This window comes from Pan troglodytes, chromosome 4, assembly GCF_028858775.2.
Source record: "Pan troglodytes isolate AG18354 chromosome 4, NHGRI_mPanTro3-v2.0_pri, whole genome shotgun sequence".
NCBI classification, from domain to species: Eukaryota; Metazoa; Chordata; class Mammalia; order Primates; family Hominidae; genus Pan; species Pan troglodytes.
Window position 1 is genome coordinate 123,930,610 of NC_072402.2, and position 25,419 is coordinate 123,956,028.

Sequence of the window (25,419 nt, forward strand, 5' to 3'; positions counted from 1 at the left end):
TCATAATCTCTCATGATTAGCTCCAACTGGACTATCTTGGCTGCCACATATAACCCTGAATCACTGTGGCCAAGGAGATAGACTCTAGTCTGATTAGCCAGACCTGAGGCCCATTCTTAGCCCTGACTGAATTGTGGCTTTCACCCCCAGTGTAAAATTTGTTATTTTCAGGTGAGTGCATTTCAACTAATACAGATTTTGATACCAGGAAATAAAGCAGTGTAGAAAACCAACTGGTTTAGTCAAAAGATAAAGGATACAGAACAGAGAAGATCCTATTATTTCTTTCTAGTAAGTTGGTAATCTTTTTACACTATATTGAGTATATCCATTAAACTATGGCCTTCTTTATGTTGAAACTCTGTCAATGTGCCAACCAAGGCTATAGCATTAGAGACTTGGTAAGAAACATGTTTAGAGTGTTTTTAATACTTCTTAAGGCCATCAACAAAATCTTATAAGAGACAAACGGGTTGAATGTGGCCCACTGTAAGCACCTAAAGAAGTAAAAGTAGCTTAAGAGGATTCTTTTCTGTAGTCCAAAATTATGAAATTCTTTAGGTTACAGAAATGAATTACCTACTTTAATAAATACTAATGCTGGTACAGGTTGGAAAGTAGGTAGTTTGGAACAATATAAGATTAAGCCACAAGAAAGACATGAGACTTAGTTCCAATTAAGGATTCTCTGCCTGAGAAAGGATACAACATATTGATGTCCACTAGCCCAAGGTTATTGCTTCAGATCTCTTCCAGGGGCAGACCAAATGTAGATAGAAGCCATTCAACTAAAATTCTAGAAAACAGTGATTTGTTGCTTAGGAGACCAAAACCAAACTCAAAGACCATGGCCACACTAATATCCGCTGGTGTGGTTATTATGCAATGAAAACTACAAATACATATGGACCAAAAGCCTACTAAAACTTGAAGAAAATAATAAATTAAAGAAATTCCAAGCTTTATCATAAACAGCTGTAACTTAAATCTTAAATCCCTTGGACACACTTTACAGGAGGTAAGCTACTATATCTGTGTAGCGCCAGAAAGGGCATCCTATCTCATGTCCATCTCATATAAAAATTGATGGATATGAGTAATCTCCCCAGGAGACAGGACATGGGGTAATAGAGGAAGATTGACAAGTGAATTTATTCCAAAGAGCAGAACTGGATGCTGCTATAATGTAACACAAGTAGTCACTGCACTGCCAGGTCAGAAAGTCCTCATTATTTCCAGCCAGCAGGCTATGGTTTATGCCATGTTCCAGTGAACCATGTGTGCTACTGCCCTTTTCCACAATTTTCACTGTGCTTATCTTGGTATTTCTCTACTACTTTATATTAAATATGTTAAGGGAAGATAACAGTATCTTAGCCTTAATACAATTAGAAGCTACAACTATATAAGAGAAAGAGCAACTCAACCAAAAATCTGGAATTATAGCAGTGAAGACTTTGAACCATCTCATTTGGGGAAAACTGAATGTATTTCATGCTGGTGTGAGCATTGTAAGGGTGTGTATCTAGTTGGGAAGAAGCTAAGTTTGGATGTGAAGTCATTAAAGGGGTAAAATATATTAAACATTTGCTTAAATCCTCAACACCTATCCCAAACTTTCCCCGTTATATAATAGCACTAGAGTTTGAATATTGACTTCCATTTGAAGAAGAGTTCCTGAATTGACCTACTCAATAAGGATAATCTCTTCTCTCCAGCTGGTAATTAGTTCAAAACTGAGGATCAAGCCAAGGATCATTCATTCAAGGATAAATTATCTGTGTTACAATGAAGTACTTATATTTAATGTTTGATGCAAAGGTGCTTTCTCTATCACTGGACATGAACAGGAAGTCAATGGGATGAAGCCAGAGCAGAAGATGACTGAGCAGAAATTAACAAAGTACATCAGTCCCAGCATGTCCTTGAGGAGTACCTGGAACAACTAATCTCGGGAGTCTGTGCTTCCTCTAGAGTACCAGTCATGTAAGATTTAAAATGTTATTATATTTTTTTTTAAGAGACAGGGTCTTGCTATGTTGCTCAGGCTGAACACAAATTTTTAAATGTTATTTTTTAAGTCAGGTTTTCTCTTACTTGCAGCCAAAAACACCCTGACTGATAGGCTATCTATATGCTAATGACACTCTGTATCAGTTGAAAATTGCAGTCAGCTGCAAGAAACAGAAATCTGAATAAGGGCTGCTTAAACACATTAGGGGTTTGGCTTTTCTCCAGAAAGATGACATTTGGAGGTACATAGTCCAGAGCTGACACACTGACTATATTCTAGGCTTCCTCTATCATTTTGTTCATCCTTCTTTAGCATGTGTTTTTTACATTATCACAAGTTAGATACATCAGTAATTTAATCAAGAAGAAAATAGCAAAAGATCAATGAGTCTTCTCCCCTTTTTTAGTTTTAGTTCTCAGAATTACCTCACAATTACTATATACATTTTATTGACAGAACTGTGTCATGTGACCATCCAATGTGCAAGGGAAATGCAGATTTTATAGCTGAACCTATTTATACTACCGAAACAAACAGAATTGTAATCATAAGGTAGAAGGGAAGAATGATATTAGGTAGGCAAACTAGCCATCTCTGCCACATCCCCCAATTTATGTTTCCAGCTCAGATCTCCCCTTTGATCTCTTGACTTATATATCAAACTTACCTTTTAAACTCTGCATGCTTGTGGATTATAAACACCTCAAACTGAATATGAAAAAATAAAGCTACTGATCTCCACATCCAATCTGCCCCTCTGTGATAGTTAATTTTGTGTACCAACTTCACTGGGCCACAGTATACCCAGATATTTGGTCCAACATTATTCTAGATGTGTCTGGTGAGAGTGGTTTTGGATGAGAATAACTTTTGAATCTGTAGACTGAGTGAAGAAAGTTGCCCTCCATAATGTGAGTGGGGTTCACCAATCACTTGAAGATTTAAAAGAATAAAAGGGCTTATTAAGAGGGAATTACTCCTGCCTAACCGCTGAACTGGGACATCAGTCATCTCCTGCCCTCAGATTAGAACATATACCATTGGCTCTCCTAGCTCTCCAGCTTAATAAGTGAATATTTTGAACTTCTCAGCTTTCTAGTCATGTGAATCAATTCCTTATTTTATATATCTAAACTGTTGCATGAAATATATATATATAATTTTCCATTTCTCTGGAGAACTTATTTGTCCTGTTTTTCTAGAGAACCCTAATATACCTTCCTAAAGTCATTCCCATCTCAGTAAATACTACTACCACTTAGCCATTGAATGGCCCTACCATTTACCCAAGTGTACCTATAGAAACCTAGTAATAATTCATTCAACTGTTATTCACCCCTTTCTGTGCATCGAATTTATCACCACATTGAGTCAGTGCTTCCTTCCAGTGTATTTTAAATTCACTTCTCTCCAACTCCAATGCCATCACCTTGGTGAAGTCACCGTTCTCCATTTAGACTCCGGAAATGTCTTCTAACAGATTCCACTGCTTCTTCTCTTAGTCCCTTCCAGTGAAATTTCCAGGTAGCTTTTAGAGTAATCTCTTAAATCTATTAATCAGATGACACTGTCCTGATCAACATTTTTCAATGGCTTACCATTGCATTTTATTTTACCATGAGCTACAGGGTTGCATAAAGTGGTTCCTCTGTCTCTCTCCAACCTTATTTCATTCTCCTTCTTGCTTACTGCATTTCAGCCACACCAGTTTTTTTTCTTTTCTTCCAATATACCAAGCCCTTTGTAATATCTACCTCTAGCTTTTTCATGTGGCTGGATTATTCTTTTTAGATCTTCTCTGGCTTTGCCCATCTTCTCCAGTCAATCATTCATTATTTAATTATATGGTCCTTCATAGCAGTTACTCACAATCTATCATCCAAATTTGTGATTATTTTTCATTTAACATTGTCTCACTCCCCAACTATAATATGCACTCCACCAGGACAAGAAACTAGTCTTTGAAGTTAGTTGATATGGCTAAGTCCTAGCACAATGCTAGCACTTAATCAAAGCCCAGAAAGTTTACTGAGTGAATTTATTCATTCATTCAACAAATATTTATTAAGGTCTTAGAAGGAACTGTTTCAGGCACTAGGGATGCAGCAGTGAATTAAAGGGCCAGAGTACTGCTTTTATGGAGTTTACCCTTTAAGAAGGAAGACAGAGATTAAACAAGTAAGTGGTATGTCAGAAGGAGAAGCTTTTTTAATGAAAAGAGCCCTCTGGACATTTATTCGACTATTTTCTCTTTCTCTGGACTTAGACAAAGTCTGGATGCTAAGAGAATACTAGAGGGTTTGGCACATACCACCCCTTCCAAATGAGCCCTTGGAGCTTGCAAATGCCGTCATGCATCCTGGGCAACTGAGTGAAGTGTCAGTTATCCTGACATCTATACAAGAGGCTAATATTGTCTATGGACCACTGGGGGCTAAATGCTTGTTGACTGAGATAATGATCAGATAGACAAACATACAACAGTCAAACTGAATCTTGACTATGCCAAGGCCAAAAAAAGTCAACAAGATGGAATATGATGTACTGATCACAAATGCCAAAATGCTGAACCAAAAGGAAGCTGGAGTTGTATTGAGAAGAGAAAAATGGAATAAATAGGATACCAGATTAGATTACTGCCTGTCAGCCAAGCTTATGTAGGACTGGCTGCCAGTTGTGGAAACATGAAGGACAAATGGCACGCCATCCCAAACCGCCACCCGAGCCTCTTGCCAAGGCTGCCTGCGCATACACAGCTGGGCCTCCCTTGGCAAACTGGTTGATGTTCTCTCTCCATTTATTAACAATTGCTTCATTGTTGTTGATACTAAGTACCGAATAATTCTGACATTTTTTATAGCTGATGAAATCAATTGCCAAATTCAGACTCTGGGGGTTATTTTGCCAATAATTTCTTGTCCAGATTTGAGATGATATTCATTTTCAGTGTGATTGTATGTTCACAAGCTCTGGTGATGTCTTTGAGTCATGCATTTCAGCCTCAGTGCTACATGCTTTGAGAGTCTACTTGACACAATGAGCGGAAGCCAAATGTACATGGAGGGAAGTCTAAGCAAATGTTTCAACTGAACAACAACAATAACAACAATGTTTTAAAAACTAATATTTACTGAAATAGGTACTTTTCTAAGCATTTTATTATGCATTATTTTCCTCAGTCCAATGGAACTGTTAAATAGGTACAATTAGTTTCTCTCTTTTACAAAAACAGGAAATAGGCAAAGAGGAAACATATCTGAAGTGTGGACCCGTTGTTTTGGAGGAGGTAGAAAAGCAAAGTGGTGGTAGGGAGGAAAGTACCAGGATAGCAAATAACAAATTAATTACTTAGGTTTTATTCAACACATTTAACCAGTATGGGGTTCAAATTGACCATAAATGAATTGTCAGTCCCTTTCTTTAAGAAATCATGGAAAATGTTTTGCTGTGCCTCATAACCAGCACTTCTTGTTACTCCACATAAACATTTATAAGGGTAGATTATTTCATCATCACTGCAACACTCATCAGAAGCTAGTCAGGAATACATTGACAAGCCAATCTACACGGAAACTGTGCATTGCCCCATCGTGTCTATGAGACTATAGGATGCTGGGAATGTATTCTACTCATTTTTCTATCCCCAACACTTTACATGGGCCTGACACATAGAAAGCAATTACTAAATGCTTTTTGAGTGAACAAGTCCACAATTCTATTAGCTCTCACAAATAAAAGAGGATGTGCACTTATTAAGAGTACAAACCCTACAATTGGGGCAGAATGGCAAATAGATTTCATCTCATCAGCCAACACCAAGAGAAAGGTAGTGGCTGCCTATACTGATGTGCTGAGTAGGATTTTGACACTGCATCAGGTCTTTGTATAGAAAAGATCCTTCGACATGTTTGATTAATGTCTTTCAAGTGTTTAAGAACAAAGACATGGAAATATACATGTCATGTCATTGAAGCTGTTAAGATTTTCCAGATAACTAAAAGAAGTCAGAATATATGATTTAATCAGTGATTTCTCCATAATATGAACAATTAAAATTGTCAGGTATGCAAGTATTATAATTCTTTTTTGACATTTGCTCTAAGGATTGAAACATGGAACAATGTTGTAAAAATTACAAACACAAATGCACTTAAGTGCCTTCTCTCATTAAAATCAACCTAATTTAGCTGCATCAGAGAGTCCTAGATTAATGAGAACACACAAAAATCGGGACCATTATTTTTATATTCAAATTTTCTTAGCAAATCCTTAGGTGTATGTAATTTCAGTTAATCTCACAAGTCCAAAGTCCACATCAAATGTTGTCTTGCAGTCTGCTTTAAGTCCCTGTCTTCTGCATCCAATAAGAGGTAGAGAAAGCTTCATTGTAGCTACACAATTGTCTTTACTGAAGTCAGGAAAAAGATGGCCTTGGATCTTTTTGTCATACTGGAATGAGGGCAAATATATTCACTAAAATTTATTTTGGCTTTATTTTTCTTTATAGAAAGTTTGAAGTATAATTTCAACTTGATAGTTTTGCACAAATATCACTCCTTAATCTTGATTCATTCTATTTTCTGCAGAAGTTTGTTCATAACCTACAATGTGCTAGGTTGGGGATACAAGTAGAACGTGTTCCTTATCCTTAAGCTTAGTCTACTACAAACTAATCAAAGAAAAAGTACATACACACACATTTTTAAAGCCTCTTTTCCTCTTTTCCCATATATTCTTAGATATAGCACCAAAACCTATAAAAGAGTAAATTGACTTTACCAAAATTAAAAACTTCGGCTCTTCAACAGACACTGTTAAGAGAACTAAAAACAAGCCACAAACTGAGAAAAAAAACTTGCAAAGCATATATCTGAAAAAGGACTTGATTCTAGAATATATAAACAATACTCAAAACTCAATAAGTAAACAAACTGTCCATTTTTTAAATGGCAACATATTTGAACAGACACTTTAGTAAAGGTAACAAATGGATAGCAAAAAAAGTATGTGAGAAGATGTTCAACATTATCAATAACTAAGAAAAAGCCAAATAAAAGCACTATGAGATACTGCTATAAATCTATTAGAATGTCTAAGATTAAAGATGGACCATGCCAAGTGTTGATGAGTATGTAGAGAAACTGAAACACTCATACATTGATAGGAAAGTAAAATGGTACAAACACTTTGGAAAATAATTTGGCAGTTTCTTAAAAAGCTAAACATTAAATATAACACCTAAAGTACAAGCAAAGAAAAAATAGATAAATTAGATTTCATCAAAATGAAAAACCTTTGTGTTTCAAAGGCTATAATCAAGACAGTGAAAAGACTACCTATAGACTGGGAGGAAACTTTTGAAAACCACATATCTGATAAGGATCTAGTGTACACAATATATTAAGAACTCTTCCAATTCAACAATAAAAAGACAAAGAGCCCAATTTAAAAACGGGCAAATAATTTGAATAGCCATTTCTTCAAAGAGATATACAAATGGCCAATAAGCCCATGAAAAGATATTCAACATCATTAGTCATTAGGGAAATGCAAATCAAAACTGCAGTGTTGCTATTTCACATTGACAAGGATGGCTGTAATAAAGAGAAACAGAAAGTAACAAGTTCTGGTGAGAATGTGGAGAAACAGAAACCCCACACACTACTGGTCATGATATAAAACAGTGCAGCTACTTTGTAGAACAGTCTGACAGCTCCTCAAGAGGTCAAACACATTAATAAAAAAGTTATCATATGTCTTAGTCCATTCTGTATTGCTATAACAGAATACCTGAGATTGGGTAATTTATAAAGAAAAAAGGTTAATTTGCCTCATGATTCTGGTGGCTGGAAAATCCAGGATTGGGCAGCTGCATCTGGTGATGGCCTCCGGCTGCTTCAACTCATAGCAGAAAGTGGAAGGGGAGCTGCATGTGCATAGAGCTCACATAGCTAGAGAGGAAGCAAGAGAGTAAAACCAAAGAAGACAGGCTCTTCCAACAGTCTGCTCTCTCCGATTGTTAATCCATTCCCATGAGAGTGAGAATTCACTCACTACCAAGCCATTCATGAGAGACCCACCCCAACAACTCAAACACCTCCCACTAGGCCCCACCTCCCAACACCACACAGCAGGGAGTACATTTCAACAGGAGTTCTTGTGGGGACAAACAAATCATATCCAAACCACAGCACCATATGAGCCCACAATTCTACTCCTATCTGCACCTAAGAATTGAAAACATATTCACACAAAAACGTTTACATGAGTTTCCATAGCAGCATTACTCATAATAACTAAGAAGTGGAAACATAAATATCCATCAATTAAGGAATGAATAAACAAAATATGGTGTATCCTTATAATGTATCCATCCTTATAATGGAGTATTATTCAGCCTTAAAAGGAATGAAATACTGATACATGCTACAACATGAATAAACCTTGAAAACACTATGCTAAGTGAAAAAAGTCAGACACAAAAGACTACATATTACACGATTCCATTTATCTGAACTGTCTCGAATAGGCAATTCTGTAGGGACACAAAGTAGATTAGTGGTTCCAGAGGCTGGAGGGAGGGGGAAATTTGGAAGTGACTGCTAATGGGTACAGAAGTTTTTTTGTGGAGGAGAGTTATAAAAATATTCTGGAATTAGTGATGATTGCTATAAAACCTTGTGAATATAAAAAAACTGAATTATACACTTTAAAAGGAAGAATCTTATGGCATATGAATTTATCTCAACTAAAAAAAATTAACCATATCCTATACTGGCCAACCATTCCACTACCAGGTATTTACACAGAGATGAAAACATATGTCCACACAAAAACATGTATACCAATGTTTATAGCAGCTATATCTGCAATTGTGAAAAAATAATCCAAATGTCCATCAACCAGATAAAGATTATCATTATGTGGTGTACACATGCAATGGAATACTATTCAGTAATAAAACTTTATAAACAATTGATGTTATGAACCACATGGATAAATCTCAAAATACATATGCTGCATGAAAGAAGCCAAACCAAAAAAAAAGCAACAAAAATGCACACTGCACGATTTCATTTATATACAATTCTAGGAAATGCCAACTAATGTATAGTAACAGAAAGCAGACCACGGTTGCCTGTGAATATAAGAAGGGTTGCAAAGCGCATGATGAAATTTCCAAAAATGATGAATCTGTTCATTATCTTGGTTGTAGTGGTGGTTTCACAAGTATAATTGAAATAGCCAAGTAAAAAGTAGTCCCTAGAGAATCTCCCACCAGCCTGCGCTCTGGGAGGATGGGGTGTAGCCTTGGGAAGTTCGCATCGTTTGCAACAGGGAGGAGCCTGGACTCCAGTTCCTGGGGGGTGACTAGAATTCAGTCTGTGAGGTGGAGAGCCTATTAGCAGGACTCCATCTCACTTTTTTGAGTTGTTTCTCCTTTTTCTTTTTTGCCCAATAAATTCTGTCCCCCCTCACCCTTCAAAGTGTCTGTGAGCCTAATCTTTCCTGGTCCTGTGACAAGAACTCGTTTTTTTCTACAACATAATCATATATCAAAACATCAAATTGTGCACTTAAAATATGTGCAATGTATAGTATGTCTACTATACTTCAATAAAGCTGTTTTTAAAACATAAGCAATCTGCCACAAAATGTTTTCTGTGCTATGCTATTCCACTTCCCTTTGATTTTTGGAGGACTCGAAAGGCATACTCCTGTTCTAATGTGGCTGGCACCTAGTGACTCACCAAGGGATACTGGCAGAAACACTGAAGGCACAGCAACTCCATACCAAACTTCACCCTGCAGAGGTGTAGAAGAGACTGATGGCACCAGCAAGAGTACTGATGCTAACCTCATTTGTCCAGAGGTGCTTTGCTGGGACTGTCTGGTTAGTCTGCTTTGCTCCCTGCTTCCTTTGGACTGTAGGGGTGTGGCTTCATTGATTCTCATCATCCTCTCGGTTCCCAATTCATCCCAAACCCAGAAAATGTCATGAACCTCAATGACATGTAAGTTTCTTCACAAGATATGTGGAAAGTTAAAATTTCGGACTCATAAAATCATCATCTTCTAATGTCACCACACTATATAGCTCCCTTGATTGCCACTGAATGTGTGAAAAGAAAAATCAAGAAATCTACATTGCATACCAATTTGTAGTATATTTCCAAAATGACACATGCTGTGTCACTCTGACACTGAATGAGCCACACAGAGGGGCTTGCACAACTGTAGGTTTGCTGAGTCAGGGGCTTCTGAACAGGGGCTTTTGAAGTGTTCTGGGCCCTGCCTGTGCACACTACAGGGATTAGGGGCATGCTTAGTTTGGAGACATTTTACAGTGACAAAATATTACTTGTTTAAGGCCTGTTCATTACTAGTCTGCTTTTTTTCCTAAGCAATACAGCTTAACTAGCCTGAAAGTCAATGCTTGAAGCCCAGAGGAGAATGAGAGCTGCCCAAAAACGCTGAAATAAGGAAAGAGTCTTCCTAAGGAGCTGATAAAAGAATGTAGCCCTCCTCCACTCCCCTCAACAAAGAAAAGCTCATGAAAAGGTTACTTTCCTTGTGATTAACAGTCTTCACAATTAAAATTTTTAAGTGGCTGATTGAAGGATAATATAGCAGATTTCATTCAGCCTCGCATACCTCAAGGGAAACTCAGCTTTCCTTTATTACTTTTACTGCACGTGCACGTTTTCCCTTAGAAATAAAAATTAAACCTTTGTACAATTGCTTCAAATAGCACTTTCTCTTCATGCTAATAATGGTTTTCACGAAACAGCTGTAGCAAATTAAAATGTTCCTTTTTTAAAATTTCATAGAGTTCAAGAAACTGATGTAAAATATGAATATGTATCCGGATAAATAAACATCCATTGCTAACCATTCATCTTCTAAGTACCACAGAGTGCTTCCCTCACCTCACCTTCCTATTTCTTGACCTTTTGGGTGATTACTGTTATCAAAAAAATTCACAAATATATAAGGGATAGAGATTATGAAAATCTCAAAAGGTAATTTAAAACTTTCTCTTTTTTTACACTCTCACGCTTCCTTAAAGTGATATGGATAAACAGAAATTAAGTTGTATTTGCTAAAATCTTCAACTTTTAATTTTTTGACGATCTTATTTTTATAGACTTTGAGACAAAAAAAAAAGACAGGACCGAGAGGAGGACTGAAAGACTGTGGGGGAGGCGCGGTCAGAGCAACAATAACAATGACCAATCTTTGTTAGATGCCTACTACTCCTCAGGCAGTAATCCCATTGAATACACCTCCTCAAACACAGGTAGTTGGTGTTTTTGTCCTCACCATTAAACAGATGCCAAAGCTGGGATTAAGCAAGGTCAAGCTACCTGCTCACAGCCTTACTACCTGTAAGTGACAGAATTAAGAATCACAACCAGGTCTTTGCAAGAAAAGTACATGCTCTTTTATAAGTGAGAAAAAAAATACAGAATATTAAATTGAAGCATTCCTTGTAATTTTCACTGGTAATATAGGAAGTACACTTGATTTATCCTTGTGAGATCACCTTTTAAAAACCATACCTCTTTGAGGAATATTTTTGTCCTCCAATTGCCTCTAAGTTCTACCAATCGTTAAAAACTTTAGCTGAATTAAATTTAAAGGAGTTTAACTGAGCAATGAATGATTTGCAAATCAGACAGCCCCCAGAGTCACAGCAGATTCAGAGAGACTCCAGAGCAGCCACATGGTGGAAGACGATTTATAGATGAAAAAAGGGAAATGATGTACAGAAATCGGAAGTGAGGTATAGAAACAGCTGGATTGGTTACAGGTTTGTGTTTGCCTTATTTGAACAGTTAGAACACTCAGCAGTCTATGAGTGGTTGAAGTATAGCTGCTGGGATTGGCCAAGACTCAGCCATTGTTACAATGTATTACTCCTGAGTTAGGTTTTCAATTTTGTCTGCCAGTTAAGCTAGGTTACAGTTCATCCACAAGGAGTCAACAGAAGTATGGAGTCCTTCTCAGGCCATATTCAGTTTGCTTTGACACAATCAACTAGATTCTCCTTTCCCAGATTGTCAAAACTGCTGATGAGGAGCCTGCTTGTTGCTTTCCTCACCCTTCTGTCCAGTGTTTCCTTGGGGCTGTGAAAACACCACTTGGAATACTGAGATTTTGAACAAGAGTATATGCAGCTCTGAGAAGACCTCAGCAGGAAAGAAAGAAAAAAAAAAGCTACAACACTCCACTTAATATATAAAACATCTTCTGTAAAGTTCTGGAACTCCCAACTCATCCTTTTGGGTGAACTTTCTTGTCCACCTACACACATTGAATTTTATGTCCTCACTCCATAATATGTTCATTTATTACACATGCCCACTGTGCATTTTCCCATGTGATGAAGACAGGATTCTAAGGTTTGGCACTTCTTCAAATTGGATTAGTTGGAGGATGTTTCAAAGGTAATGACTAACTTTCTGAAGTAAAACCCACTTATCTAAAAGAAAAAAAAGCATACCTGCATACACATGCACATACACTGACAAATCCCCCAATTTGTGGGCACATATCCTGATATTATGATGAAGACAAAAAGCTAAAAAGATTAGAAATTTAAAAGCTAGGCCAGGCACAGTGGCTCATGCCCGCAATCCCAGCACTTTGGGAGGCCGAGGTTGGTGGATCACCTGAGGTCAGGAGTTCGAGACCAGCCTGACCAACATGGTGAAACCCCGTCTCTACTAAAAATACAAAAATTAGGTGGGTGTGGTGGTGCACACCTGTAATCCCAGCTACTAGGGATGCTGAGGCAGGAGAATCACTTGAACCAGGAAGGTAGGGGTTGCGGTGAGCCAAGAACGCACCACTACACCCTAGCCTGGGTGATAGAGCAAGGCTTCGTCTCAAAATAAAAAAAAAAAAGAAAAGAAAAAAAGAAAGAAATAATACAACTAATATATAGTAACCATCATCCTGACACTCTGCCAGATACTTTACATATATTAATTCATTTAATCCTCACCAAATCCAATGAGATAGTTCCTATTACTTTTCCTATTTTATTGATTAGGAAACAGAAACATGGAGAGATGAAGCAGCTTGCCCAAAACTGTGCGTGTAGTAAATATAGAAACCAAATGCAAACCTAAGGAGTCTAGCTCCAGAGTACAATGTTTTTTGTTGTTTCTATAATTTTCTTCCTTTTCTCACTCATTAGAACCAATATACTCTAGATATAGTGATTGCAGCCAATTTTTACAATAATTAACAAGTTTAATGAAGTGGCCTGCAATATCCTAAATTTTGTCTACCTCCAGTTTAACTTTCAATTATAGCACTACATACTGGAATGGAATATTGACAGAATTAAGGCTTCCTTCCCAAACTGTAAGTGGTGTTAAAGGCAAGAAGATATAAAACTCTGTCTCCATTACATCTTTGTCCACTCAGATTTGATCCTAGCCTTTGAAAAAGTTACACACCTACCAAACCCAGATATAAAAGGTGGTGATAAAAACTTCTGCTGTGAATTATTGGAAAACATTATTTCTGAGAAAGTATTACTTTACTTTAGGGATTAAAAAAAAGAGCTTGCTCACTTCAGTACATCTGTGTTTCAGTCCACCTTAGAAAGATGACACATAAGTTGAGCACTTATTTGCTCTAGACAAGCTGAATTCTTTCCGAGTAAGTATTGTGCACAGGCCCTCATTGGAGATCATCTTGACGTCCTGAGCAAAAAAACAAATTACTCCTTTGTGCTCCAAAAAAGAAACTTTTTATCAAACTTGAGAACACACCAGGCAATGTGGTCTTCTACTATATTTCCTTGACTCAGGATTTGCCCCTGGGAAACTACAGCTTCAAAATACCCCATTTGTAATGTTTCGCTTGCCTGTGATATTTGCTTCCTTAAAAAGCTTCCAATCTGAAAAGACTCATTTCCAATGAGACTGTGTCTTGGTATTCTCACCATAATTCAATAAATATTTTGAGTACCCACTACATGCAAAGTATTACATTAGGCACTAGCATAAGTAACAAGGATATAACAATAAATCAAACACAACTTGTATGTTGAATTCCAAAGTTACATAATACAGGATAAGGGCAAAGATTACATTAAATATTATATTAAAATTCCTTTTAGTTCGAACATTTTATTAATGTTTATAGATAAGGAACTAGTTTATATAGAAAGGGGGAGAAAAAGTTGACATTAGAGTGTGCTAGATGTCTATCATGTTGCTAGTCACTGTACTGGAGTTATTTCACTGATTCCTAAACAACCACCGTGAACTAATTCTTGTTATTGCCATTTTACAGTTGGAAAGTTATGTGTGTTACCCTTGACGCTGGATGATTGCAACAGTAAGGTAGGAGGTATAGGACTTTTAACATTTCACACATTTTGAAGATTCTTTGGAATTCCTAAGTGAGATAATATGCACCAATGCCTTAGCATGATACCTACCAAGACTCAACATTCCACCAGGAGTTAGTGGTAGTGTCAATAGTGGTAGCAGATGCAGCAAAAGTAGATTAAGCCAGCATCTGAGCTCTCAAATGCACAAAAAGCCACCATCACAAATGTTCTGACCAACCACTCCAACCCCACCTCAACTTCCTTTTCTAAACAAATCCTAATGGCAGCATTTCCCTGTGCTTTTTATATGTGAGATTGCTAGTGACATTCCATCCGAGCCCTCAGTAACTCCACTTAGCCACTGCCACGTGCCTTTTCCTCATTTGTTCCTTTGTTCATTTTCATGTCATTTGCATAAACAATTCTCATTCTTTCCTTCTCTTCACTTCATCTCCTTCCAATTCACCTGATAACTTTTGTCAGTGGCAACTGGGATATTTCTCCAGAGCTTCTACAACGACAAATTGAGAGTTTCACAAGCACCTGGGGCCCAGCAGAGGTTGGGAAGCCTATTCTGGGACTTGCCTCCATCTAAATGATTTGAAAATTCAGCTCCTGAACACAGCCAGATTGCCGTCAGCAATTCGAATAAGTTTTAACAACACTGGATCCACCTCAAGGTTATTTCTTCAATATCATACAGAAAATATTGTAAATGAAGGAAATATGATGCAAAGTAGTAGAATAATCTAGTCTATTTTTATGAAGTCTCCCTGCTATCTTGACTGATGGAGAAAAAATTTTCATAACAGAGTCTATTTCTTGTACATCTGAAATATTCCCTACAAAAATAACCCCTCTTTCCTGGGATGCTAAACATAAGACCTTATACTTATATAATAATTGACCTAAAGGAAACTCCTTCCTGCTTTGGCCTTCACATTCTATCCAAGGTCTGTATCCAACCAGATAGTATTATCTATTCAAATGTAACCTGGACCTCTGATGAGCACTAACTTTTACTTCCGTGGATAAGCAGGGGGTTTAGATCTACGAAGTCAATATATAAAGCAGCATTCAGACCATTGTAGTCCTTGCAATCGCTCAATTCATTGAATGAGGTAATTTGTGTCAGATTCATATGGCTGAGATTTATTTACACAGATTAAACCACTGAGTGTCATTGGATGTTTAAGCCTTGTTCTAAGAATGGCGCATAATTCAAGCATGCTGAATAAGAAGAGCCATCCCTAAAGACTAATTCACAAGAACCAGGATAACATGTACCTGCTTTGTCGACTTCCATTTAAGCAGAATTAGAGGTTACCTTACCAGATGCTCTAAGCACTAGTAATGAACATGCATTCTCCCCCTGTGAATATTATAATAAATTCAGAAAAGGTCCAGTTCTGACATCCAAAGGGCAGCAATATTATATCACTGACAATATGCTATTAGCAGTCATTTTCACTTATTACTGTTCTCCAGGCTTAGAGTGGGGTGTCCTGTTTGGTTTTATTGCTTCTTTGTAGCATTTCCCAATTTGAGCTAGAGAGCTGCATTTTTCATATAAGCCCTGTAATTTTTCACACACAAGTCTAGCTTCTCATGGATTCGGTGCATTAAGTGACTCAACATCATACCAGAGTGTGATCTTCCCAACCAACCACTGGGTAACATAGCACTATCCTCAGTATTATGGAAGAGGAGTGAATCTTCATCCTCTTTTTTGAAGAGCTTCCCCACAAGGGGCTACGCAAACATACTTTCTGGATCCCATGTTGTTCCCACCCAGTGTACATCAAGATTCCCTTGTTTAAGAACTCTATTTCTGGTCAGGCATGGTGGCTCATGCCTATAATCCCAGCACTTTGGGAGGCCAAGGCAGGCAGATCATTTGAGGTCAGCAGTTCGAGACCAGCCTGGCCAACACAGTGAAACCCCATCTCTACTAAAAAATACAAAAATTAGCTGGGTGGCAATGGCACGTGCCTGTAATCCCAGCTACTCAGGAGGCTGAGGCAGGAGAATCACTTACCCTGGAAGGTGGAGGTTGCAGTGAGTGGAGATCCTGCCACTGTACTCCAGTCGAGGGTGACAGAGTGAGACCTTGTCTAAAAAAAACCAAAAAACAAAAACAACCTCTATTTCCCCTACCAAATCTTCTCTAACTTGTCCTTGTAATAAAAGAAGCAATAAAATTTTCTAAATCCTGGCAGATGCCTGAGTACATTCTTATACAAACAACTTATAAATAACATTTTTTAAATGTAGGTTTAAATGCTACACGTCAATGGGTAGTTGGCAAAAGAGAAATAACTTTCTGACTTGTTCATTCCAGAGAATAATGAGGAAGAGAGGAGAAGGAAAGAAGGCAAGCAGGCAGGGAAGGACAGAGGGAAGAAAAAGAAAGATTGTTTTGGTAGAAACTGGAAGTGAGCGATGAGAAACAGCTTTAGTCACCTCCGAACAGGAAGGCTATTCTTAGAGAAGACACACAGATCTCTGAGAGCTTTAACCCAAAACAGGCTGAATTCAAGCACTTCAATAAAGAAATTCTCCATCACAGAATAAAATATTTGTTTACTACACTGGATAGAGATGATGTAGCTAACATTTGTCATTTCCAGAAACCTTGTTTACATTTGGGAAATTCCCCACATTAATGGTCCTGGTGGGAGACAGGACCAAATTCCAGAGAGGTGCTGAAAATGCCAGAAACTCACTGCTGGGGTTCCTCCAATAGGTAACATGCAGGCTCATGCCCTGGGCTCCAGCTACCAGGTGCTTCAGCCCCAGCCTTCAAACTGGAAGGCAGTGAGCTAAGATGTAGGAACTGGGATAATTCCCAAGGGTTGAGGGGTGGAGCGAAGGAGAAGAGACTTTGGGGCCAAAGTGGCAGTGGATGAACTCCAATCAGAGGTAGCAGCCTCAGTTTTCTTCAGCAGTTTCTTCACCAGGCCCGTTCTATGGCACCAGCTTGGGCATTTTTTTTCTGGCTGCATGGCCCCAACCTGATTTTCAAGCTTTCAATTCCTCCTATGGATTCTGTGGCCTATCAAGTATTCTTTTACTAAATTTCTTTTATCCCTGAATTGGCCAGATGGATGGAGTGATTTATATACATGTATATGAAATTTGCTACTCTAATGTAACAAACTTCTGTCAAATTTCTATAATATTACAAACCACATAGAAGGGAGCAGTAATCTTATTCAACTCCATTCTTTTGTAGATAAGGAAACCTATACCCAGAAGGATTCAGAGGCTCACCAAGTGTCAACTGTCTAACAGAGCAGAGCAGGGAGTAGAATGACTGTCAGTTCAATACCCTATCATACCATGCTTATGGTACCCTGATTGTTTGAGATGTTTTTGTTACAGATTACTATATTTTGTTTTATAAGAAATATTATACTAGGATTTTATTTGATTATTTGGGAACCCAATAATTTATTAGTACTGAGATAGAGAAACTATGATAAGGAATTCAGGAAAAGGTGGAGTTAACAAAGAGAAAGTTCAAAGGCCTAGCAAGTGAGGATATGGCCAGTTGATGCTATACCAATCTCTTCAGTAAAGTACGCTTAATTAAAGTAGCATACTTTTGAGTGGTACTGCTTAGCTGCTTTTGCTGCTTTGGGCCCCAGAACTATTAAAACCCAGTTCACAGATATGTATCTAGAATAGTTAGAATTTTTAACCCTGGACATATATATATATATATATATATATATATATATATATATATATATATGTTTGTGTCTATGTGTATATATATATATACACACACATACACATATATACACATATACATATACATACACACACAAGTTCTGGGATACATGTGCAGAATGTGGAGGTTTGTTACATAGGTATACATGTGCCATGGTGGTTTGCTGCACCCATCAACCCATCATCTACATTAGGTATTTCTCCTAATGCTCTCCCTCCCCTAGCCCCCCACCCACCAACAGGCCCCGGTGTGTGATGTTCCCCTCCCTGTGACCCTGGACTTATTTCTATGAAGAAAATAAAAGGATTTGCTGAAAAGAGTAGAACTCACAGTATGGAATGAGAGCTATCCACATGTTTCACAATTAAACAGAATGATAATTAGCAAACATCAAAGTTTTCACTCCTGATTCTTTCAGGTTTTGCATGCATATCATTTGCGCTGTATTTTGCATCAGTTTGAAATTCTTATTTTGAATTATCCAAGTGCTGCTGATGCTTATCTACAATGTGAATACATTTTTGTCCCTACCTTGGCTTCATGTAGGCCCAAATACCTTGGCCCAAAAATATCAGAGCCATAGTCTTTTTTTTTTTTTCGTAGAATAAACTGCCCCTCTCTATACCCAATAATTGCTGAAACTATTCGTAAAATGCTGGTATTCCAACAAGATTCCTTAGGAGATTTGTTTCTCCCCAATACACTCTGCAAAATGCTTGGCATTAATATACCACCTATCTTCTCTAGAATGACTTCACTAACCTGAGCACTTTATGCTCTAATTAATCCATATCTTACATTTTTGAGTCTTCATCTCGTGACATGGTACAGCAATGGAAATTCTATTATAGTGATTATTTTTTGACAAGAAGACTACCTTTCTTGTTAGCCTCCAAGATGAATTAAATTCACCACTGTGGACTCCATGTAAGTGCTCGCCCAACGGCCCCACCAAGGTGTGCACACATGCACAACCCAGCCCACATCCAGTATCAAGTGGCTTGCAAGGCCAAAACAAGGAGCTTACTGGGTTGCCACAAATCTTATCCCTAGGTTCTCTTGAAACTCTATCTTTTTCTTAGTCAGAAGAGATTTAGTCATATCTCCTTAAGAAATCCAATTTTAATGACTTCTCTCTTAAAATGAAACAGACTGACAATTCATTCCTAACATCCTCTAAAATTCCTTCAAATTATCTACACTATAGAAGGTCCACTGTATGGGTGATCCAAACTGCAAATAATCTAAAAATGATGCACCCTATAATGTATTACCTTTCTGAGACCAAATTGCAGTGTTAATTATATTTGGCTTCAGCAAATATTAACATTTCTTTACATCCCCTAAGCCCAGACACAAAATGAAGAGACTTGAATGTAAACCAGAATCAAACTGATGCCCAAAAGCAGGCCAACTTTAAATTTTAAGCCACTAACAATAACCTACCGAGTAGCTAATCCCCATGGGGGTGGTCAGCTCAAGCCATTTATTCCAACCTGTAGATAGCCCTGTGTGTCTAGTCCCTTACACCTCAACTTAGATGATCTTAGTTGGTCTTGCTGTTGGCATAGTCCTTAATACACAGAGGTGCATAAGCTGTTTGTAACAATATATTTAAGGTTCTGTTTTTAACAATATATTTAAGACCTGGAAATGCTATTATTTTAACAGCTGCAAAATTTACCCTCCACAAGTAGTTCACTTTCTGTCTGCTTTTGACTAAAGTCTTAGGGCCCAAATGTTTAAAGCCTGGAAGGTGGGAGTGAGGGCAAGGGGAAGCAAAATCATGTTCACAGCATGATCCCTGCAAACATCAAAACATTGTCTGTTCTTGCCTTTTGTGAAGACAGCCCTTCAGCTATTTGTTCAGGTTTCCCTACCAACTTCATGATGAATGAGGTTTTTACACACGGCACTGTTATTTCACTGGGGCTGGGTGAGTACTTTAAACAGATGAAGACAAAGAAAGCCAGCCATATAATTCAGTGTCTGATTGCTTTTCCACATGTCAGTGGTGAAAAGCACAACTCTCCCTTGAGCAGCTCTGAGTGGTTACCTGATTGAATCCGGTAAAGGCTGATAAATTTTGGAATGCTCTTTTAACACAAGAAAAATAGCATCTAGATGGAATTCTCTACTGTAGTACCTTACAAGAGAACCCTAGAAATCAGTACATTTCACCATTGGACATGAAGAGCGAAAGCTAACAGGATTTCCCGTACTTTCCCAGTAATCACCAATATCTGAAGGATGAGAGCTGACTCACATTTTTTGGAGTGTTAACTATAATTACATAAGCAACAGATTAAGAAAAAAATGAATTTTAAGAGTGAGCATTTCCAGAAATAAAATTTTAAAAGGTACAATGAAGAAAGAAAAGATCCAATCTTTCCTTATATCACATTTTTCTACTGCCTAGAGAAAGAAATGGGTGGATGAAAAAAGGGGTATTAAGATCCTTACAGGTCATGCCTTTGGATATTTCAAAACTGCTCTGTCTCTATGAATAAAAAACTCTAATCATATTGGAGAGAGTTGACAAAACAGATAAAGAACAGGATCTCGCCGTGGGATACAACTTAGCGCAAGTTGGGAGGAGGGAAGCACTTGGTTGCAATCTTGCCTCCATGACTATACTTAGTTGCAGACACATCACCCTTCATGCTTCAAAAACTTCCCTTGAGGGTAATTTTTGCTTATATATTGCTTTGAAAGAGTTAGTGTAAAACGCTTTAAGTAACACGTCCATGAGTAGATACTTTCCCTTGGACTCCAGGCACAGTATATTCCATACAGCTAAATAACAACAGCTCACAGTAAAATTACACATAATCAATAGTCTGTCCACTGATCCAAATACCCAGGGGCCTATTTCTGAAGATTTTATTGTACATATATTCCAGGCACACGTATGGTGGAGTCTATTGATTCACGCACAGCTGTTTTTCTTCTGTTAGTGTGTGATTATTTTCAAGTGTTTTACGAGAGCAGATGTTTTAAGAGCATGCTGAGTATAGTCTTTCCTCGACTGACACTTTTTTATTTACATAAACAACAAATCGCTATTCTGCTGTTCTTTTGATACTGTGCAGTTAGTGGGTAAAATCACCAGTGTCAGTTTTCCTGGACATTCTTAAGCAAAGGTGCTTTGTCTATTCCCTTCCCCTCAAGCACCGCCACAAAGGCCCTCGCAGTCTTCCTCCATCACTCCTCCTTTCTCTGATCCTTCTGTGATCAGATTGTTTGAACTTGGCTCTTCCACACCAAGACTTTTTAAGCTGTAGCAAACTGAATACACCAGTGTTCTATATAGAATGCAATTTTCTCTGTTGGGTTTGTACCTGTTCCAAATAGTTGAATTTAGGTAACAGCTTATTTCCTGAGAGTCAACATGTACTTCTGCTTGAAGCTACTGCAGAGTCAATCCCTTCTTGGTGCTACAAAAGTATGTTACCATGGAAAATAATATTCTGCCACACATTCATTGAAAGAGACTGCCAATCTCATCATTTAGCATCAACAGAATGCATATAGCTCTGAACTGAGAAGTTTTTCTACCTAAAGAACATGAGTTTTGGATCTTTCAAGCATGGAATATAGACATGTTTTGTGCTTTAATGAAATGTTAGAGATTCTCCAATGTATAGTAGTAAGTAAAAGTATTTTTGTGACCCTTACTCCCTGCCAGTTTATAAACTGCTGTCAGGATTAGCACAGATGACTTTAGAATGATTCTAAATGTAGAATATTTGGAGATAGTAACTGAAGGTAGAAAGAGACTGATTATCCTTTCCAATTCCTCTCTGGTCATATAAATGTGACCTTCCTCTTCATGTACCACATTCAGTACAACTTTGTTCTTTCCACAACTTCATCATTAATTCAGATCTTTAGGAATTTTCAAATGGCCATGTCATATTAATCTCCATTTTATAATGAACAATAAGCTCATAGCCAATAATTCAAGCAACATTTATAGAGTACCAGTTATAATTTATGTACTCTGCTATGTGCTAGGGGCATTGGTGTGGGTAAAACAAAGACTTTTGGTAGGGAAGAAAATACAAACTGATTGTTCAACTTAAAGAGACTTTGTCAGAGGAGTGCACCAAGGAAGCTAGGAAGGTATTCATTTTCTCTGGAGACAAATAGATAAAGTCACCTTGAATTTTTGTAGAAGGGAAGGTCTCCTTTCCCCTTCTATTCATTCCAGTATTCCTCTGTCTGTCTTAGAAAGAAAGGCTAGCATTTGTGAAAACAAATTAAGTGGTATAACACGATGTTAAATGGAATTTTTCCTGCAACTGTGGAATTTCAGATAAAGTATCAAAACTCAGGATGATAGGTGATAAGAAACCCACTTTCTAAAGATGGATGTTATTCTCATAACTTATTAAAAGTTGGCTCTTGCCTGTAATCCCAGCACTTTGGGAGGCCGAGTAGGGCGGATCACCTGAGGTCAGGAGTTCGAGACCAACCTGGCCAACATGGTGAAACCCCATCTCTACTAAAAATACAAAAATTAGATGGAGAGATGGCAGGCACCTGTAATCCTAGCTACTCAGGAGGCTGAGGCAGGAGAATCACCTGAACCCTGGAGGCAGAGGTTACAGTGTGACAAGATTGTGCCACTGCACTCCAGCCTGGATGACACAGCAAGACTCTGTCTCAAAAACAAAAACAAAAGCTTACAAAATTAGCCTATCAGTGTCCATTTCCCACCTCCATGCCATGTAACAGAATGCTAGAGATTCATTAAGGAGTTGATGTGAAGGGAGGTGCCCTTTGTGTACAGAAGTACAGATGGTGAGCCACAGTGCTCCCCTTTTGCCTCCCATACGTGCTCCATCTCCAAGCCAAGAGGAGAGAGATACTGGGAGTTTCTGTGGGAAGGGAAATGGCTTCTCCCTAGCAGACAGTTCCTTGTTGAGTATATCAGACGCCAGCCCTACGTCACTACTGCAGTGGAGTACAAGAAAACTCTTTGGAGAAATTAAAATAAATCCCTAATTTGGGAGAAATTCAGCAAGCAAAGACTAGTGTTAGCCTCATCCCTATAGAAGCATCAAACAGGATGTTGTTTAAGCAAATGACAGTGACAGGAATGACAATTACAAGGCAAAAAAAAGGAGGACAGCATTTATTCAAACCCCAGTGAACAAATACTTGATGTTTCCTGTGGCAAAGGGACACCTTGGAGGGTAGCAAGGCATGAAATGACTTTAAAGGCTGCATCTGGAAACAAAATGGCAGATAGGAGGCAGGACTAAATTGCAGCTCCCACTTGGACGGACACAGCAGCATGTGGAGACTCGTGTCATGAATTTCTGCCCAAAGAACTACTACGGGGATATACAAGGAAAGCCAAGAAAATCCACAGACCCTTTGAAGGAAGCAGATTGCTCCTGCAGGACCCAGAAGACAGCCCAAATACACTGAGTGCCCAAACTGTGAACATGGGAAAGGGGGATCATCTGCTCCTGAACACACACCCTCACTGGGGAACCTGAAGGCCCATATCATGGGAGAAGGATTTAACCTTACCTGGAGCTGAGACAATTTAGAGAGCCAAGCAAAATACAGGGGTGGAAGAAGCAGCAGGAAAAGCCCTGTGGGCTCTCTGGGTCCCCAGGGAAGGCATTTCTGACTTGTTTCACAGGGGTCCTTGAGGAGGGCTGCCAGAAAAACTGGGAGAAGACCACAGCTGAACTTTTTAACAATTCCTACCAAAGCTTTGTTCTGGACACAAAGTTTCCTGGCCAGAACTTGGGGGAGGGTGTGAATCCAGTATGCAGACTCTGACAGGTAGGGAGGTGCGAAAGCCCTGCTTGCTTTCTCAGCCAGCTGGTAGCCTGACGCAAGTTCTCAGCCCTGCTCACCTACTGCCTAGAAATAAACTCGGTGCTGTTGGTGAGGGCACAGTGAGAGTGAGACCAGCCTTTTGGGTTTTGTGGGAGCTGGTGAGGCCTGTAACTGCTGGCTTTCTCCCACTTCCATGACAACTGCATGATATAGCAGAGGCAGCCATAAACCTCCTAGGAGAATTACTCCATTGACCTGGGAACCACATCCCCATCCCCCACAGCAGCCACAGCAAGTCCCACTAGAGAAGAGTCTGAGCTCAGACACACCTAACCCTCACCAGCAATGGATATAAACCAAGAAGAAATTGCTGAATTGCCAGAAAAAGAATTCAGAAGGTCGATTATTAAGCTAATCAAGGAGATGGCAGACAAAGGTGTCCAACTTAAGGAAATCAAACCAATGATACAAGATATAAGGGGAGAAATCTTCAATGAAATAGATAGCATAAATAAAAAACAATAACAACTACAGGAAATAAAGGACACACTTAGAGAAATGCAAAACGTACTGGAAAGTCTCAGCAATATAATCAAAAAAGCAGAAGAAAGAACTTCAGAGCTTGAAGACAAGGTTTTCAAACAATCCAATCCAACAAAGACAAAGAAAAAAGATTTTAAAAAAGAACAAAGCCTCCAACAAGATTGAGATTATGTTAATCAACCAAACCTAAGAATAATTGGCATACCGGAGGAAGAAAAGAAATTTAAAAGTTTGGAAAACATATTTGGGGTTACAATCAAGAAAAACATCCCCACCCTTGCTAATGATCTAGATACACAAATACAAGATGCTCAAAGAACACCTGGGAAATTCATTGCAAAAAGATCATTGCCTAGGAACATAATCAAGTTATCTAAAGCCAAGACAAAGGAAAGAATCTTAAGAGGTGTGAGACAAAAGCATCAGGTAACGTATAAAGGAAAACCTATCAGATTAACCTCAGATTTCTCAGCAGAAACCTTATAAGAGCTAGAAGGGAGTGGGGCCCTAACTTCAGCCTCCTTAAACAAAACAATTATCAGCCAAAAATTTTGTATCCAGTGAAACTAAGCTTCATAAATGAAGGAAAGATAGTCTTTTTTGGACAAACAAATGCTGAAAGAAATTGCCACTACCAAGCCAGCACTACAAGAAATGCTAAAAGGAGCTCTAAATCTTGAAACAAGTCCTGGAAATACATCAAAACGGAACCTCTTCAAGGCATAAATCGTACAAGATCTATAAAACAAAAATACAGTTAAAAAAAGGTATTTAGGAAACAAATAGCACAATGAATGGAATAGTACCTCATATCTCAATACTAACATTGAATGTAAATGGCCTAAGAGCTCCACTTAGAAGATACAGAATTGCAAAATGGATAAGAATTCAGCAACCAGCTATCTGCTGCCTTCAGAAGACTCACCTACCACATAAGGACTCACATAAACTTAAGGTAAAGGGGTGGAA

At 38.3% G+C, this 25,419-nt stretch overlaps 1 long non-coding RNA gene across 1 annotated transcript; it reads left to right on the top strand.

The window, feature by feature from the left end:
• The first annotated feature begins 838 nt into the window (after positions 1 to 838).
• Positions 839 to 15,038, top strand: LOC107974837 (uncharacterized). The gene is made up of 4 exons (XR_001717882.2): positions 839 to 1,018; positions 1,851 to 1,986; positions 14,330 to 14,379; positions 14,853 to 15,038. It is a non-coding gene; the product is annotated as an uncharacterized LOC107974837 (long non-coding RNA).
• Positions 15,039 to 25,419: the final 10,381 nt, after the last annotated feature.